Below are 19,724 nucleotides of genomic sequence, written 5' to 3'. Positions count from 1 at the left end.
ATCTCCAGACAGTGTATATAACAGCTCAATAAGCGAGCTAAGTTAGGCAGTAAGATACTAAAGAGGCTAACCTTGAACCTTTGGTAACCACTAATTTAAAGCCTGCAATGGCAATAAGTACATATCTCTCAATAGTCACACTAAATGTAAATGGACTTAATGCACCAATCAAAAGAAACAGAATAATAGAATGGATAAAAAAGCAAGACCCATCTATATGCTGCTTACAATAAACTCACCTCAAACCTAAAGACATGCACAGACTAAAAGCCAAGGGATGGAAAAACATATTTCAAGCAAACAACAGCGAGAAAAAGCAGGAGTTGCAGTACTAATATCAGACAAAATAGACTTCAAAACAAAGAAAGTAACAAGAGATAAAGAAGGACACTACATAATGATAAAGGGCTCAGTCCAACAAGAGGATATAACCGTTCTAAATATATATGCACCCAACATAGGAGCACCAGCATATGTGAAACAAATACTAACAGAACTAAAGGAGGAAATAGACTGCAGTGCATTCATTTTAGGAGACTTCAACATACCACTCACCCCAAAGGATAGATCCACTGGGCAGAAAATAAGTAAGGACACGGAGGCACTGAACAACACAGTAGAACAGATGGACTTAAAAGACATCTGTAGAACTCTACATTCAAAAGCAACAGGATATACATTCTTCTCAAGTGCACATGGAGCATTCTCCAGAATAGAACACATACTAGCCGACAAAAAGAGCCTCAGTAAATTCCAAAATATTGAAATTCTACCAACCAACTTTTCAGACCACAAAGGTATAAAACTAGAAATAAATTCTACAAAGAAAACAAAAAGGCTCAGAAACACATAGAGGCTTAACAACATGCTCCTAAATAATCAATGGATCAACAAATTAAAATAGAGATCAAGGAATATATAGAAACAAATGACAACAACACAAAGCCCCAACATCTGTGGGACGCAGCGAAAGCAGTCTTAAGAGGAAAGTACATAGTGATCCAGGCACACTTGAAGAAGGAAGAACAATCCCAAATGAATAGACTAACATCACAATTATCGAAACTGGAAAAAGTAGAACAAATGAGGCCTAAAGTCAGCAGAAGGAGGGACATCATAAAGATCAGAGAAGAAATAAACAAAATTGAGAAGAATAAAACAACAGCAAAAATCAATGAAACCAAGAGCTGGTTCTTTGAGAAAATAAACAAAATAGATAAATCTCTAGCCTAATTTATTAAGAGAAAAAGAGAATCAACACAAGTCAACAGAATCAGAAAAGAGAATGGAAAAGCCACGACAGAGTCCACAGAAATACAAAGAATTATTAAAGACTACTATGAAAACCTATATGCCAACAAACCAGAAAACCTAGAAGAAATGGACAACTTCCTAGAAAAACACAACCTTCCAAGACTGACCAAGGAAGAAACACAAAAGTTAAACAAACCAATTACGAGCAAAGAAATTGAAACGGTAATCAAAAAACTACCCAAGAACAAAACCCCACGGCCAGACAGATTTACCTCGGAATTTTATCAGACACACAGAGGAGACATAATACCCATTCTCCTTAGAGGTTTCCAAAAAATAGAAGAGGAGGGAATACTCCCAAACTCATTCTATGAAGCCAACATCACCCTAATACCAAAACCAGGCAAAGACCCCACCAAAAAAGAAAATTACAGACCAATATCCCTGATGAATGTAGAGGCAAAAGTACTCAATAAAATATTAGCAAACCGAATTCAAAAGTATATCAAAAGGATCCTACACCATGACCAAGTGGGATTCATCCCAGGGATGCAAGGCTGGTACAACATTCGAAAATCCATCAACATCATCCTCCACATCAACAAAAAGAAAGACAGAAACCACATGATCATCTCCATAGATGCTGAAAAAGCATTTGACAAAATTCAACATCTATTCATGACAAAAACTCTCAGCAAAATGGAAATAGGGGGCAAGTACCTCAACATAATAAAGGCCATATATGATAAACCCACAGCCAACATCATACTGAACAGCGAGAAGCTGAAAGCTTTTCCTCTGAGACTGGGAACTAGACAGGGATGCCCAATTTCCCAGTGTTATTTAAAATAGTACTGGAGGTCCTAGCCATGGCAATCAGACAAAACAAAGAAATACAAGGAATCCAGATTGGTAAAGAAGAAGTTAAACTGTCACTATTTGCAGATTACATGATATTGTACATAAAAAACCCTAAAGACTCCACTCCAAAACTGCTAGAACTGATATCAGAATACAGCAAAGTTGCAGGATACAAAATTAAAACACAGAAATCTGTAGCTTTCCTATACACTAACAATGAACCAATAGAAAGAGAAATCAGGAAAACAATTCCATTCACAATTGCATCAAAAAGAGTAAAATACCTAGGAATAAACCTAACCAAGGAAGTGAAAGACCTATACCCTGAAAACTACAAGCCACTCTTAAGAGAAATTAAAGGGGACACTAACAAATGGAAACTCATCCCATGCTCGTAGCTAGGAAGAATTAATATCGCCAAAATGGCCATCCTGCCCAAAGCAGTATACAGATTTGATGCAATCCCTATGAAACTACCAGCAACATTCTTCAATGAACTGGAACAAATAATTCAAAAACTCATGTGGAAACACCAAAGACCCCGAATAGCCAAAGCAATCCTGAGAAAGAAGAATAAAGTAGGGGGTTTCTCACTCCCCAACTTCAAGCTCTACTACAAAGCCATAGTAATCAAGACAATTTGGTACTGGCACAAGAACAGAGCCACAGACTTGTGGAACAGATTAGAGACTCCAGACATTAACCCAGACATATATGGTCAATTAATATTTGATAAAGGAGCCATGGACATACAATGGTGAAACGACAGTCTCTTCAACAGATGGTGCTGGCAAAACTGGACAGCTACATGTAGGAGAATGAAACTGGACCATTGTCTAACCCCATACACAAAAGTAAATTCGAAATGGATCAAAGACCTAAATGTAAGTTATGAAACCATAAGACTCATAGAAAAAAACATAGGCAAAAACCTCTTAGACATAAACATGAGTGACCACTTCTTGAACATATCTCCCCGGGCAAGAAGAACAACAGCAAAAATGAACAAGTGGGACTATATTAAGCTGAAAAGCTTCTGCACAGCAAAAGACACCATCAATAGAACAAAATGGTACCCTACAGTATGGGAGAATATATTTGTAAATGACAGATCCAATAAAGGCTTGATGTCCAAAATATATAGAGAGCTCACCCACCTCAACAAACAAAAAACAAATAATGCAATTAAAAAATGTGCAGAGGAACTGAACAGACAGTTCTCCAAAAAAGAAATACAGATGGCCAACAGACTCATGAAAAGATGCTCCACATCGCTAATTATCAGAGAAATGCAAATTAAAACCACAATAAGATATCACCTCACACCAGTAAGGATGGCTATCATCCAAAAGACAAACAACAACAAATGTTGGCGAGGTTGTGGAGAAAGGGGAACCCTCCTACACTGCTAGTGGGAGTGTAAATCAGTTCAACAATTGTGGAAAGCAGTATGGAGGCTCCTCAAAATGCTCAAGATAGACTTACCATTTGATCTAGGAATTCCACTCCTAGGAATTTACCCTAAGAACACAGCACTGAAGTTTGAAAATGACAGATGCACCCCTATGTTTATCACAGCAATATTTACAATAGCCAAGAATTGGAAGCAACCTAAGTGTCCTTCAGTAGATGAATGGATAAAGAAGATGTGGTGCATATACACAATGGAATATTACTCAGCCATAAGAAGAAAACAAATCCTACCTTTTGCAACAACATGGATGGAGCTAGAGGGTATTATGCTCAGTGAAATATGCCAAGCGGAGAAAGAGAAATACCAAATGATTTCACTCATCTGTAGAGTATAAGAACAAAGGAAAAACTGAAGGAACAAAAGAGCAGCAGAATCACAGAACCCAAGAATGGACTAACAGGTACCAAAGTGAAAGGGACTGGGGAGGATGGATGAGTAGGGAGGGATAAGGGGGCGGGAAGAAGAAGGGGAGTATTAAGATTAGCATGCATAATGGGGGGGTGGGAGAAAGGGGAGGGTTGTATAAGACAGAGAAGCCAAGTAGTGATTCTACAAGATTTTGCTATGCTGATGGATAGTGACTGTAGACGGGTTTATAGGGGGGACCTGGTATAGGGGAGAGCCTAGTAAACATAATATTCTTCATGTAATTGTAGATTTATGATAACAAAAAAAAAAGAAAGGAAAGGGGGATTATTCCCTAATAGGATAAAACTAACTATAAATCAACGATTAATGCATGCCTTAAATATCCTTAATTTTGATCATTTAAAAGGTGTCAGAAGATCAACTATGGAAGTACACTTTTCTGATAATATTCCTTTCTCTTAAAAAAAAAAAAGCAGTTCCTGTGTGGTGACCTCCAATAAGTTCTTCACAATGGTATAAAGGGCATATCAAAGTGTGGGCAAAGGGTCTGTTTGTGTTTATACAAAGGATCAAAGCCTAATTCGGCTACCCAGAAAATGAACTAAGACACGATATGAAGAAGAAATTCCAACATCAACATACTCTGAAAGAGTCATTCCAGAAGATTATCATCAAAAACTTCAACAAAGATCCTGGAGCTGTTGCAGTTGTAGATGCACTCATCCACCGGTTCCTGGAATTGCCATGGGAATGAAGAAGGAGATATCTAAGCTGGCCTGTGCATACAGTAAAACAACAAATTTGACTGGATCTATATTGTCGGAACTCAATCAAGAATTAGGAGAAGTTCAAGCTGCAGTGCTCCAAAATCTTGCGACTACAGACTATCTATGGGTAAAAGAACATATGGGATGTGAACAGTTTCCAGGAATGTGTTTTTTAATTTGTCTGACTTTTCTCAAACTATTCAAATTCAGTTAGACAATATCCATCATATCATTGATAAGTTTTCACAAATGCCTAGGGTGCCTAACTGGTTTTCTTATTTTCACTGGAGATGACTGGTAATTGTAGGTCTGCTTTGGTTATGTAACTGTATTCCTATTATGTTAACGTGTGCGCGCAATTTAATTAGTAATTTAAAATCTATACATGCTGAAGTTACTCTACAAGAAGATATGTCAAAGAAATAATCAATCTTCCCATGTTTTCTTCCATCTGCTACTTCTATAGCTTTTCTCCTTCCTTCCTAATTACAACCCTTAAATAGAATTCGTGCCTCATATCGAATAGACTAAGTATCATAATTCTTGTAAGTGGTAAAGATACCTCAAGACAAATGCTGGGCATAGAAGCCACAGGGCATAAATCTGCAAAGAAGTAAAAAGCTAACCATTTCAAACAATAAGGCTTCCCTCTCACTTACCAACTTAACATTTTCCTGTATGGCCCCGGAAGATGACTGGTTAGCCAGAGACGGGTAAGATTCCTCAAGGGAGGAACAACCTAAGACAGGCACAGTCGCAGGGGGGCCATCAGGTGAGAAATCGGGGATCAACAGAGGTGAGGCTTAGAACCTCACCCCCCCCTGTTTTGAGAGAAATCTTCTGCATACGTGGATGTTTTATTTCCCTTGTCTAGCTTGGATTAACACTTAGTCTACAGGCACGCACCTGATCATCTACATTTGCTCTCTTACAACACTAAACTATGTTTCCTACCTTTATCTTGCATCTACCTACCACTTCAACATTTTATTAAAAATAAGAAGAAGAAGAAGAAGAAGAAGAAGGGAGAAATATGGGAATCACATATAAATCAAGTATAAAAATCAAACGAATATTCATATTTGACCTGATTGTTTATAGTTCATAATGCATGATCAAAACCGAAAGTTTCTGTGATGACTGCCCTTGCACTCTTCACCATGTAAGAACTTATTCACTATGTAAGAATTTGTTCACCATGTAACAACTTGTTCGTTACACTTCTGAAGATCGGAAACTGATGAGAATTAGGCTTGGGGTGGATTAATGATTGTGTATTGAGTCCCCTATAATTTTATTGTTGTTAACAATCATTTGATCAATAAATATTGATCTTTTATTTTTGAGGCCCTCTCAAAAAAAAATGAGAAACCCTCAGAAGGACATCCAGAAAGAAAAAAAAATATCTTGGACATAAACATTAGAGACTTCTTCATGAATATATCTCCCCGGGCAAGGAAAACAACAGCAAAAATGTACAAGTGGGACTACATCAAGCTGAAAAGCTTCTGTACAGCAAAGGACACTATCAATAGAACAAAAAGGTACCCTACAGTATGGGAGAATATATTTATAAATGACAGATCCGATAAAGAGTTGACATCCAAAATATATAAAGAGCCCACGCACCTCAACAAACAAAAAGCAAATAATCCAATTAAAAAATGGGCAAGGAGCTGAGCAGACAGTTCTCCAAAGAAGAAATTCGGATGGCCAACAGACACATGAAAAGATGCTCCACATCGTGAGTCATCAGAGAAGTGTAAATTAAAACCACAGTGAGATATCACCTCACACTTGTAAGGATGGCCACCATCCAAAAGACAAACAACAACAAATGTTGAAGAGGTTGTGGAGAAAGGGGAACCCTCCTGCACTGCTGGTGGGAATGTAAACTGGATGGAGCTAGAGGGTATTATGCTCAGTGAAATAAGCCAGGCAGAGAAAGACAAGTATCAAATGATTTCACTCATCTGTGGAGCATAAGAACAAAGAAAGAAAAAAACTGAAGGAACAAAACAGCAGCAGACTCACAGAATCCAAGAACTAACTAACAGTTACTAAAGGAAAAGGGACTGGGGAGCATGGGTGGGAAGGGAGGGATGGCGGGGAGAAAGGGGGCACCATGATTAGCATATATAATGTATGGGGAGCACTGGGAGGGCTGTACAACACAGAGAAGACAAGTAGTGATTCTACAGCATCTTACTATGCTGAAGGACAGTGACTGTAATGGGGTATGTGGGGCAGACTTGGTGATGGGGTGAGTCTAGTAAACATAATGTACCTCATGTAATTGTAGATTAATGATACCAAAATTAAAAAATAAAAAAAAAGAAGACACAGCAAGAAAAAAAAACACATATAGATGAGCCCATTATAATTTTTAAGCCACTCTTAGCAATACAAAATATGCATAAAAAATATGAATATCTCTCCTCTCACCCAGTCCTCTATCTCTCCGAGGAACCATGCTTAAACGATTAATACATATCCTTCAAGTCTCTTTTTTCTTTGCTGTAAAATTATCTGTGGTTGCTAACTGCCCCCTGCCCCCCACAATCTCCCAGGAGACATTTGACAATATCTGAAGGCATTTTTGCTTCTAAAACCAATTTTAGAACATCCTCATCATGCCTAAAAGAAATTCACACAGCTATTAATCCATTTTCTCCAATTCTTCCAACCTGAGGCAACCACTAATCTACGTTCTGTCTCTATGTATTTGACTATTCTGGACATTTCATCTAAGTAGAATGATACAATATGCAGTATTTTGTGACTGGCATCTTTTGCATAGCATAGTGTTTTTAAGATTGATCAATTGTGTAGCATGTGCCTGTATTTTATTTCTTTTCATTGCCAAATAATATTTAGTTGCATTGATATGCTGCCTTTTTTATCCATTAGTTCATAAGAATTTGCATTGTTTCTATTCTTTGCATATTATTAATAATGCTGCTATGCACGTTTGTGTACAAATTTTTATGTGAACATATGCTTTCATTTCTCTTGGATATATATCTAGGGGTATAATTACTGAATCACGATGAAACTCTCCATTTTACTTTTTGAGAAATTGCCAGACTGTTTTCCAAAGTGACTGCACCACTCTTACCAGCAATGTGTGAGTTCCATTTCTTTACATCCTCCTCAACATTAGTTACTTGATTATAATGTTATTTTTATTATAGTCATCCAAGTGGGTATGTGGTAGTTATCATCATGGTTTCGGTTTTTGTCTCCTAATAACTAATGACTTTTGTTAGAGTCGGCAGTTAGACAGGCATGAGCAGGAGTGGAGAAAAGAGGGTGGCAGGTCCCCGAGTCTCCACCCAGAGACTAGCCTACCTCCCTCAGACCAACCCCGTTTGTGGTTCAGCACAACTGATAAGCAAAAGATATGGTCAGTGGGACCTTCCCAGTTTTAGAACATACGCTCTTAAGGAACACCTTGTTCCTAATGACCCTGAGGCCATCATAATATAATTATTACAACATTTACTTTATATTTTTGGCCCCACTGTGGGTTTCTCTTAGATGATCATGAGAAAAATGATAAACACAAGCTTACACAAAGAAGCTAAATGGGAAGAAACAAGACACATCCAGAAGATAATATGAGAATGACAAAATGAGAGGAAGGATAAAAGGCACAATGTAAAACCCAGTGAATAGCTACCCACCCATGGGATCAGCCCACTCCTCTGTGTCTGGTGTGTACTTTCCTTCACTTTTTTAAATTAAAAAACCTTTTGCAGCCTTAACTCTCAGGTCTCTCAACTGAATTCTTTCCTTCTAGAAGACAAGAACTGAGTAATTCCACAATCCACTGCCCAGTAACAACTTTTACCAACTTTTTATGTTTTTATTTGTCATTTGTATGTTTTCTTTGGAGAAGTGTTTATTTAGGTCCTTTGTCCATTTTTAAATTGGCATTTATATCTTTTTATTATTGAGCTGAAGAGTCATTTATATATTCTAGATACAATTCCTTAATAAGATATGTGATTTGCAAATTTCTTCTCCTGTGATTTTTTTTTCATTTCCTTGATGGTATCCTGTGAAGCACAAATGTTTTTAATTTTGATAAAGTCCAGTTTTGAATTTAGCCTTTTGTGACCTGACCCAAGTTCATGAAGAATGACTCCCATATTTTCTTCTAACAATTTTATAATTTTAGTTCTTACATTTAGGTCTAAATTCTATTTTTAGTAATTATTTAGTAGTATGAGAAAAATTCCACCTTCATTTTTTTCATGTAGCAATCTAATGTTTAACACTATCTGTTGAAAAAAAAAAACACTCTCCCATTCATTTGTCTTGGTACCTTGTCAAAATTAAAATGAATGTAAATGTGAGAGTTAATTTTTTTGACTCTCAATTCCATTGCTTGATCTCAATTTCTAACCTTATGCCAGTACTACAAATTTTGGAATTTGATTAGTTTTAAAATTGGGAGGCGTGAGTTCTCCAACCTTCTTCTTTATCATTACTGTTTTCTCTAATCTTTTCATTACTGAAAATAGTATATTGGAATATCTATGTACTACTGTTGATTGTTTTTCTCTTCAATTCTGTCAGTTTTGTGTATTTGGGGAGTCTGTTGTTGCATGCATATGTGTTTATAATTTTTATCTCTTCCTGATGAATTTACATTTATTATTATGAAATTTCCCTATGTCTCTATTTTTTGTTGTTTTAAAGTCAATTTTATTTGCTATTTGTATAACGCATCAGTATTTTTATGGTTGCTACTTTTCAACCTTTTATTTTTAATCTATTTGGATGTTTGATCCTAAAGTGTGTCACCTGTAAACTATATATAGTTGGATCTGCTGGGTTTTTTTATCCAGTTTCACTAACTCTGCCTTTTGATCAGATTGTTTAATCCACTTACACTTAATGACATTATTGCTGTGTTTGGATTTACATCTTCTACTTTGTTTTTTGTTTTATGTCTCGTGGATTTTTTGTTCCTATTTTTTGCCTTATGGCTTTTTATTTTTTTGCATTAACTGAACATTTTGTAGAATAACGTTTTCATTCCCTTAATGTTTTTAAACTATATATCATTTTAGGGATTTTCTTAGTAGTTGTTCCAGAGCTTACCATATATACCTCAACTTATCAGAATCTACTTCAGATTTATACTAAGTTAATTTCAATGAGATAAAGAAATGTTGCTCCTGTGTAGCTCTACTTCCTCTTCCACCTCTCTCATGTGTTACTATTGTTATACATACTGCATCAATGTATGATACCAATGCATTGTTAAAACTATTGCTTTATATATATATTTGTCCTTTGAAGAAGTAGAGAGAAGAAATTAGAGCAGACATATATATAGAGTTCAGTTTCACTCCCATCTACTCTACTCCTTTGTGTATTTTTGTCAAATATATAATTTTTCTTTGTGTTGTAACTCCAACACAATTTACAAGTAGATAGATATAGATACAGATGCAGACACAGGTATATAGACATATACAATTGCTTTGAAATGAAGTAAGAATAGAAAGGTGACATTCATTTGTAATGATTATAACTATGTAATTACTGGCACTTGGGCTTTTTTTGTTGTGGTGGTTGTTTTAAATTTCTATGTAAGATCACTTGATTTAAGCTTGAAGAAAATTTAGCTGCTATCTTTAACTTTTTCCTTTTTATTTGACAGTAGAATAAGTCATTTTTCTCTTGCTGCATTCATGATTTTCTTTCTATTTCTTTTGGTTTTAACAGATTCACTATGATGTCTGTGTGTAGATCTCTTTGCTTTTGTCCTATTTGTAGTTCACTGAATTTCTAGGGTGTACAGAATAATGATTTTCATCAAATTTGGAAAGATTTCAGCCATAATTTCTATGACTATTTTTTCTGTTTCTTTCTTCCAGTCTAGAACAAATTAAAATTTTGAAGGTCAAACATAAAAGATAATTCATGACTAACCTAAAAAGAGAAGTTTCATAGTTTCTTAAAGGAGGTAGACTGGTGAACAAAGGAGTAACATGGTAAAGAATTTGTAAAAATATGCTAGCATGCTAGCAGTAAAGTGAAATAAGACAATTATTGAATAAATGTGATAATTTTTTAAAAATTAAAAAATGAAACAAATAATATAAGAAATTTATCACAATATTTGTGAGTTTTTGTATTCTGAAGAGATAGAAAAGTGATTTTAAATATATAATCTAAAAGTAAAACACATATCTAGCTACTAGGTTACTATATTAAGTCATTCTCTCAAGCAGCTAAAAAAATTCAGAAGACACAAAAGACTTGGGAAAAATTCAACAAAAATTTAATGGTCAAGAATATGAAAACTGGAAATATATTCATTTCAAAATGGTTAAAAGTTCTGTGAAGGCAGGTTTCTCATTTTTCTAAACTCTTAGTATACAATATAACTATGATCAGATGATGAAAATGACTTATTCTCAAACTTCGAAAGATTAAAGTTATAAAGGATTAAAAGGTTATTTAAATAAAATGATACAATAATTCTTTAGTACCTAACATTAGCTTTTTTTGATTCAGTTGAATAAACAACTATTGAACTTGTAATATGTTTTGATCACTATGGAACTAAAAAGGAAAGATCAAATTCTCTTACTCAAAGAGCTCACAGCTTAAGAAAGGATAGAAAAGGGAGAGTTTAGAATTCTGATTTTCTGTTTTGATGCTGTTGCATTTTTCTCCAAGGAAAGGAATATAAAGAAGACCCAAATATCTTATGGGTGGATGAGAGAGATGATGAGCTTTGCTTAAAATACAGTCTGCTTTAAATATTTCAGAAAACTCAAGTGAAGATTGGATGGGAGAAATGAGCTGCTGAATATTTTAATCTAGATTTCTGGGCTGAAGATTTAGGTTTCGATTGGTCAGTATGTAGGTGACAGACATTTGAAGCTAAGGGAGAGACAACCAATTATTCATAGAGAATGAGAAGAAACCTAAATAGGCACTTTGGGAAATATTCTGCAAACAGATGGATACTGAGAGAAAGGAACTATACATAGAGGAGAAACAAATAGGAAAGGAGTGCATAGCATACCAGCAGCCAGTGCAGAATTTTATTTCAAAAGATTCAAATTACATAAAAGTATCAAATGATACAGAAAAAATATAAAAGAAGATAGATTACTATTTTTTCTATTGGGTCTATCAATGGAAGACAATTTCATGGATATTAGAAATGATAACACAATATGTTGGAGATAATTTGATATTCAGAAGTAGAGTCAAAAAGAGTAGATAACCTTTATAAGAAGCTTTGCTGTGAAGGGAGAAAAATACAGTAAGGAAAAGAAAGAAAGATGGGAAAAAGACTCAAAAAATTGTATGCCATGGATTACAGATTTGGAAACACAGGTATAATGGTGAAGGGAAACATTCAAAAAAAAGAATAGATAATTTGTAAGATATTGATGTTAAAGTATTTTAAGTATTGATGGTACTCACTGAAAAAAACAGTTTAGGACAGGACTAGGATAGGATGCATTCTTCCACTACAATATGAATCAGGATTAAAGATATATATCAGAGGCAGGTAAGAAGTTGAAGGAATTTATGGCCTCTATTTTCTCTGGAAAGTAAGAGAACTAAATTGTGTCAAATTAAGAGCAGTCAGTGGCATTGGAGTGTGACCCCAGAAATCACTAAAGAAGTTAGCTAGCAATTGTGCAAAATATGAAAAAAACAAAAGTGAAACATGTAAGATCCTTGCCCATTAGTGAAAAGAGCCCAGTAAAAACTTCTAACTGCACATAGGATGACCCTTGTGAGTGTTATTTGTGTGGATTTACAGTTTGGAAGTGAGAATCCAAAATAATTGATTTACAGCCTGCTATGGAGAAATTTCTACCGCCAAGCATCGGGTTAGGAGTCTTCGGAAAAGAACAGCGGCGATCTGAGCCCCTATCAGGCAGGGTTTCGGCTATTTCATAGCTGGTGAAAGGTGGAAACCCCTGGTGCTGACCGAGTGTGCCTGTAATTCAGGTTGTTAGCTGATTTGTAGCAGAACGCAGCACCTCCCAAATCTTTAAGTATAATAGAAATGAAAGGGGAATGGAAGACAGAAGTTCAGTTTATTTAGAACGATTATTAAAAAGTTCTCATTTTTACTTACCTTGGTCAAGTGGAAGAAGGAAAAGGAGCCTCCTACCGCTGTGTCCTCTTGGAGTGTTTCAGAGGTAGTTCACCTGGGCTACGTTGTTCTGCCAGTAGGACTTTACCCTGCCCTTTAAGAGAAAAAATCTCCTTTTTCTTTGCTTTCTCTCTAGCATGCAAACCATTGTTATTTTTTTTCAGCCACATTTTTTCATCTGTTACCAAGATGCTCATGATTCTCAGAGCTCTAATTCCAGTCCTGATACCTCCAAGACTCCAGTCCTGAATTTAAGTGTTTACTTACTCTACCTGACTATCCCATGTATTTACTCCAACTCAGAATACCTCAACTGAACATGTATTCTCCAATGTGTCCCTCACCTTTTATTTTTTAACTCTCTATCCATTTAAAGGCATCACTATCTATCTAGGCATTCAAACTTGTTGTGTGAAAGTCTTAATTTATTTTTCCTTCACAATTTCCAGTTGGCAAGTCCTGTCCATCCTTTATTTGCACCACAGCTTCTACAGCCTACCTGCCACTCCTTAGAAGAGGCAATCATTTCCCAGGGCCTCCAGTCTCTCCCCCATCCAATCCACCCTCATACTTTCACTGAGTGAAATGATCATTCTAAAGCTCAAAACAGAGGGCGTTATTTGCTCAGTAGCTCACAATAACCAGTACAATAAATACAGAGATTCCTTCTGGTCATCCTTCATTATCTGCTCCCTGATCAGTTTTCAAGATTTTCTACCACATCATGAAACCAATTACTAGTGGTTTAGCCTAGAGTGAAAACAATACAAAGAAAAAAAAAAACAGACAAAAATCCTTTGCACTCATAGAGTTTGTATTCAAATAGGAGGAATAAGAAAGATAATGAATAATAATAATAATAGCAGTAATTGCTCTGCAGAGCACAGAGCAAATTTAGGGGAACTGAATTGAGTTCTGGTTTGGGAAGAGATTACAATTTATATAGTGTGGTCAGGGCGGTGTCATTCATTGAAGTGATATTTGTGAAGGGACTTGAAGTACATGTAAATTGTAACTTGCACAACTTGTTTTACTTTGCACTATTTTTTCCAAAGCACTTCTCATGTTCTAACATTTATATAAAAGTTACTTATTATTATTCCCCCACCATTAAATGATTAGCTTCATAAAATATACATACTTACCCTGTTCATTGATTCCTAGTTCCAGGAATAATACCCAGCACATGATAGTATCCCAATAAATATTTGGTGACTATTGTATCACATTGAATTGGACTTGAGTCACTTTAGAAGAATGTACTAAGTTAAAACAAACCTGGGCTATACCCAAACTCATTTATTTCAAAATAAAAATTTGCCATGTAATCTCATTGTGAAAAAATTCAGTTTCTTGGCTCCATATATCAGTCTCACAAGTTAACTTCAATGTGTAAATCCTGAAGCCACAGCAGCTGGAACAACATATGCAATTTTGTTCCCTGCTGGTTCAGAAGGATAGAGACGGTACAGAACCAGAAATGAGAGCAACAGATATTATACAAATATCCTAGGAGCATCATTTACCTTAGTTTGTAATGAACACCTGTATTGCAGCTATCATAAATATCAGAGATCTGAGCATTTAATTTTCTAATGTGAAAATGAATTGCTCTAACGTCAGAACAGAATTTCAAGACTGAATATCTGAGTTTCATTTGAGTCTCCTCAGACAGTTCTGAAACATCTTTCCCTCTTTTGGTACTATTTTAAGCCACTACTTATTGATTGTTAATTACATGCTGGACATATCTTCATATTTGATTTTCAGAAAATTCCTACAAAGTAGATTTTATTATCTTTGTTTTGTCATTGACAAAATGAGGAGGAGAAAGTTCAAATAAGTTGTCTCAAAGTTACATTCACAAAGTAAATGGCGTAGGGGAGAACTGAAGCTACATCTGACAGCATTCAAAATGCATGCTTTTAACATATATTGTATACTGCCTTAAACTGCAAAAAGAAAAGTATCATTTTAATATATAATTGTATAGCATGCTTTCAACTGTCAGATTTTTTTTTTAAGACAAAGAATGTTACTGTGTTTAAAAGACAGCAAATTTGGCTTTTTGCTTTAAATTCTATATCTTTCAGGATATTAGAACCAACCTACATTTTTCATGTAAAAATTGAAGAAATTGTAAACTTAAATGATTAAGAGTCTCTAGAATTTATATTTATTTGTAATTTGTTTTCTTTTATAATAAAATTATGCATGCTAAATGTAAGATATGAAAGTGGTATATTTTAAAATAGAAAAAAAGATGGTAAACTCAGCAAACAGGCCACCACCCAGGGACAGCTGCTCTCACTATTTGGTGGGAAATGCTTCCACTATCTTTATTATGCCTGTTTGCAAATATATTCCTGTAGACATACTCGTATAAGTATCTGTATTTCTGGATTTATTCATGAAATTTTTATTTGTTCAATTTGTCTTTCACTTGTCATCTTCATATAAGCCCAATGGTTAACAGGGAAAAATTTAGAACTAATTTTCAAACTAATCTTGAATCTGTTTTCCCTCGAGGTGTTTTTCTCCTTGATACATGACAGTCATTTGTCTAAACTTGTTCCCTTCATATGAAGTAAAACCAGCAAAGAGGCTCCTCAGAGAGGGCTATAATCCCCAGAATCGGCTTCTACTCAATGTACTGATTGCCTGAATCCAAGTTGGTGTTCTAGAAGCTCACTCATGTCACTGATAACACATTGCATGATGGCTAATACACTGGTCAGTGTAAATCAAAGTGAAAATCACATGTTTGAGAACTGAGAAAAAGTCAAACCTTTATGAATATCACTCATTCACACACAGAGACTATAGTAGCTTGTCTGACTTCTATTTACAGACAATTGTATATTGATTGATCTACCTAGTAGAGAGTTGAGACTGTCCTTTAAAGTAAAATGTTGGCTTCTGTATTTTTACTTAACGTAGAAGACCTATTTTAAAGAGTAAGTCTGTATGAAGATGTCACTTATTTTCAGCTTGTATAATCCTTGGTGCCAAGTCTTCCCTTTCCAATCCTTGTCTCATTTACATGATGATCTTACAAACAGAAAAAAAAATTTTTTTTTAATGAAGATTGATATGCTGGTAAATGTTTACGATTGGTTCTCTAGGGGAAAAGAGCTCTTGTTCGCAGCATTTGCTAATTTCTTTGGTGTCAATACTTCTACTAGAGCATACTTCATGTGATTTGTGACATCTCTGAATACAGAAATGGCAAGAGATGTGCAGTAACATTCTGTTATGTAATACTTCCGCCAACTGAAAACAATAGACATAAAAAATCTCAGAATCAGAAGTAGTAAAACATAATAAAATGATTAGGAAAAGATGTTTGGAGTGTTTTTAACTTTTTTTAGCATAATATACTTAATTTTAAGTTCATACAAAATTATTGTTCAATAAGTCTTCATATATTTCCTGAAAACTTAACCATTTGCATGTGTGAACTGGTAGAGGCCAGCTTCAGTGCACCACTGTCTTACAGTTTGAAACTTCACCCAAGATCTTAGTTTTGCAGCAAATTAATTCAAACTTATTTACTGAATTACTATGATATGTTAAAGATTGTGAAATACTGCAACTATTAGGCTGGATGGATATTCAGGAAAATCAGGAGATGTGAAAGAGCAACTCAACTGTTTTCTGTTACCCAAAGTTCTTTGCTAACAGCACCACAGAGTTGTTTAGAAATTTTCTAGTAAAGTTACTACTCCATTTTCTTTATAATCAGTTTCTCAATTGCTAATTTGAAAGAATTAAAAGTCATCTAAACTCAGCCTTGTCTGTGAAATATTAAATATTTTGTTTTCATACTGATTTGTTATTTCAGAAATTATACATTTTACTAGTGTCTATAATATGTGATACTGTCTTTAAATGATATTTTCTTATAACACATTGACTGTACTTTTTTTAATAAGAGAAGGGGAAAAAGGTATATGGAATGTACTCATGTTAGTCCTAAAACCCAAGGAATTAATATCAAAACCATGATAGTTAATTAAATTAATAATTATGAATCATCATGGGAAGGAAATATTTAGTTTCTAAACTGTCCTTATGAATCCCATTATTTTCAGCAGTTTCATAAAAAATAATGTTATACTTTATAAATATAAATACATTTTTTAAAAAAATACAACTTTAATGATTTGCTTTGCTCTCTTTCCACCATAGTTACTTCTTCAATTAGTTAAGTAGTAAACAACTGTGAGATGTCAGACTCTGGGCTGCCTCTAGAAATCAAAATGTCCTTTTACAGAGAAACCACCAGATCTCCATTTTTAGGTTCAGCTTGAGTCATGCTCTGATGCCAACTCTGCTCAGTAAGGAAAGACAAGGGTTTGGAGGCCAGCAGGTCAGGAATTCAGTGTGACTCTCCTGCGTTCTCATGTCAGTGTTGCAGTACCGGGTCTTTTTCTACCCTCACCCAACCCCTGCCTTGTAGCTTGGTCCCAGTAGTAGTCCCTGATTTCTCCCTTCAGTCCACATCTTGTCCTGATTTTCTGTTTTGGTACCTTTATATCTCAGGCCTGATTTTCTCTCCACCACTAAGGCCTCACCGATATCAATAGTTTGATTATCAGAATTTCTTTCTATCCACTCGTTTTATATGTATTTAGTATCTTCAGTGCCAGATATTCTGCTAAATATTAATTATATAGTAGTACTAACATAAATCATAATATATTTGCCCATCTTTTTAAAGGCCATGCATTTTCCTTTTGCAACCAAGATTGGTTATACCAATAATTATTATTGTAGGCTAACTAGCAACCATAATAGCAGTTGCATGATAAATCACACATACACGCATGCACACATACACACATGCACACACATACACAAGCATATACACAATAGCTGGGAAATCCCTGCCTTTTCCATATTCAGTTAGTATTGATTTATAGTAACTTAAAACAGGTTAGCTTCACCTATGCAAGAATACTAATAGGTTGATAAAGATTAATCACATATTTTCTAAACTTGGATCCAGCTTTTCATTTTGTTCAGTCTTAATGTTTTAATAGAATCATTAGTTTTGGTAGTCATTTTGGTAATGGGATCAGCAAGAGTATATGTTATGGAATTTTTGCCACTGAATGCATTTGGTTGCATTAAAACAATGAATTTCTTAAGCAAAAAATTGAGAACCTCTACTAGCTCATATAAAGAAATTATGTCATTATAATCTTCTGCAGCTGAATACATATGTTCATATTCAGAATTCAATATATAAAGGTTAAACCCATGGCCATATATTATTCTCCATGTGCTTTGGTATGGCACTTGAGCTAAAAATCATTTTTATATTTTTATAAGTTTGTAGAAGAAATCAAAGAAGAATATGTGACTGAGACCATACATGGCCTACAAAATCTAAAAATATTTACTATTTGACCTTCCACAGAAAGTTTGCCAACTCCTCATGCAGGCTTTGAATCAGATTCTTACTCAACAATTCAGGTATCTTTTATATCAAATGTTAACAGAATGCTGTTGAAATCTAAATTACAAGTCTTAGTTTGTGTCTAGAAGTTCAAGAATACAAATTTATTAGAAAGAGTAAAATAAAGGTTAATTTCCTTGTCTTCCTTACTGATACTTTTTAATATATAAAGGTGCTCACTTTATCTATATATTTTTGTATCTAGCTAGACATAAGACTTATGGACACTGAAAGAAAACAATGTATCCTTTAAGTTATTGAGGAATTTCAAAAACTGCCAGTTTTTCTTGGAAAAATTTAACATAACTCAATCCAATGAGAGCCTATTCATATATGTCATTCCTTTCACCTTCATTTATACAATACTGATAGTTTAAATTTTTTAATGAATATTTCATTTATTTATTTCTATGGTTCACAGAATGTGGCTAAGGGCCAAGGAAATCATTAATGATGGAAAGGACTCCCTTGCTTTTGTTGAGCTTCCTACATAAACCTGGCAAAAGCATAATACAACATATGGGTCTCACAGCAGGTATTTAAGTTCAACATACTCAGTTCTCTAACACAGCCAGAAATAACAGGGAATTCCAAAATTCTAGAGACCCTGATGGAAAACATATTCTCTTGAGTTAACTAAGACACAAATCTTCATATCAATTACGAACATACCTAACTGCTAGCAATTATTGTTCAGCATCCTCAAAGTTAAACAGCATGTAGTAAATCTTAAAGAATTGTCCTTTACTAAAGTTGTTAGAATATCTTTGGAATCCAAAACTAGGGATAAATGTCAGTGTACATGGTCCTCTCATTTGAAAAAAGTAGCCTGACAATAACATCCAGTCTGAGGTTGTAGTGAAAAACATGTGAGATTAACTTTCTGATTTTAATAATTATACTGTATTATATAATGGAAAAAATGTATGTAAAAGAATTATACTTGTTTTATGAGTACATACGGAAATGTTTAGAGATGAAGAGGCATTGTGTCTAGAGCTTACTCTCAAACATTTCAGAAAATACGTAAATACACATTCACATATGCATGTACATGTGTATAGTTATTTGTGTGTATGTGCATTCATGTATTTCGAGCTCTAGATGACGTAGTTTATGCTATCACCATGACCCATATATACACTGGCCAACATGGCTTGATCACTACTCTCACGTTAGAAACATTTCTTGCTCACATTAGGCCCCTGATTTCACTTTTCTTAGAGCATTTACTTGAGAAAACTTGTAATTTTAAATGTTTTCTTGCCCCTTAGAGATCTAAATCTTCTCATAACTTTTAGCCAGTTTTAACCTAACTATGTCTTTTTCCAGGACCTGGGAGTCATCCCTTTGAAATGTAATAAAGATAGTATCCCCATCTCCCCATCT

The 19,724-nt window shown here is 34.7% G+C and overlaps 1 long non-coding RNA gene across 2 annotated transcripts in view; it reads right to left on the bottom strand.

Annotated features, from left to right (window-relative positions):
* Window positions 1–19,724, bottom strand: part of LOC118916019 (uncharacterized) — a 150,611-nt gene that overhangs the window by 111,656 nt on the left and 19,231 nt on the right. For both annotated transcript variants that reach the window (XR_008997727.1, XR_005026265.2), the window contains exon 2: window positions 12,854–12,965. This is a non-coding gene — a long non-coding RNA (uncharacterized LOC118916019). The remainder of the gene's footprint in view (window positions 1–12,853; window positions 12,966–19,724) is intronic.

This window comes from Manis pentadactyla, chromosome 5, assembly GCF_030020395.1.
Source record: "Manis pentadactyla isolate mManPen7 chromosome 5, mManPen7.hap1, whole genome shotgun sequence".
Classification (NCBI taxonomy): domain Eukaryota; kingdom Metazoa; phylum Chordata; class Mammalia; order Pholidota; family Manidae; genus Manis; species Manis pentadactyla.
This window is presented reverse-complemented; position numbering and strand designations above follow the sequence as displayed.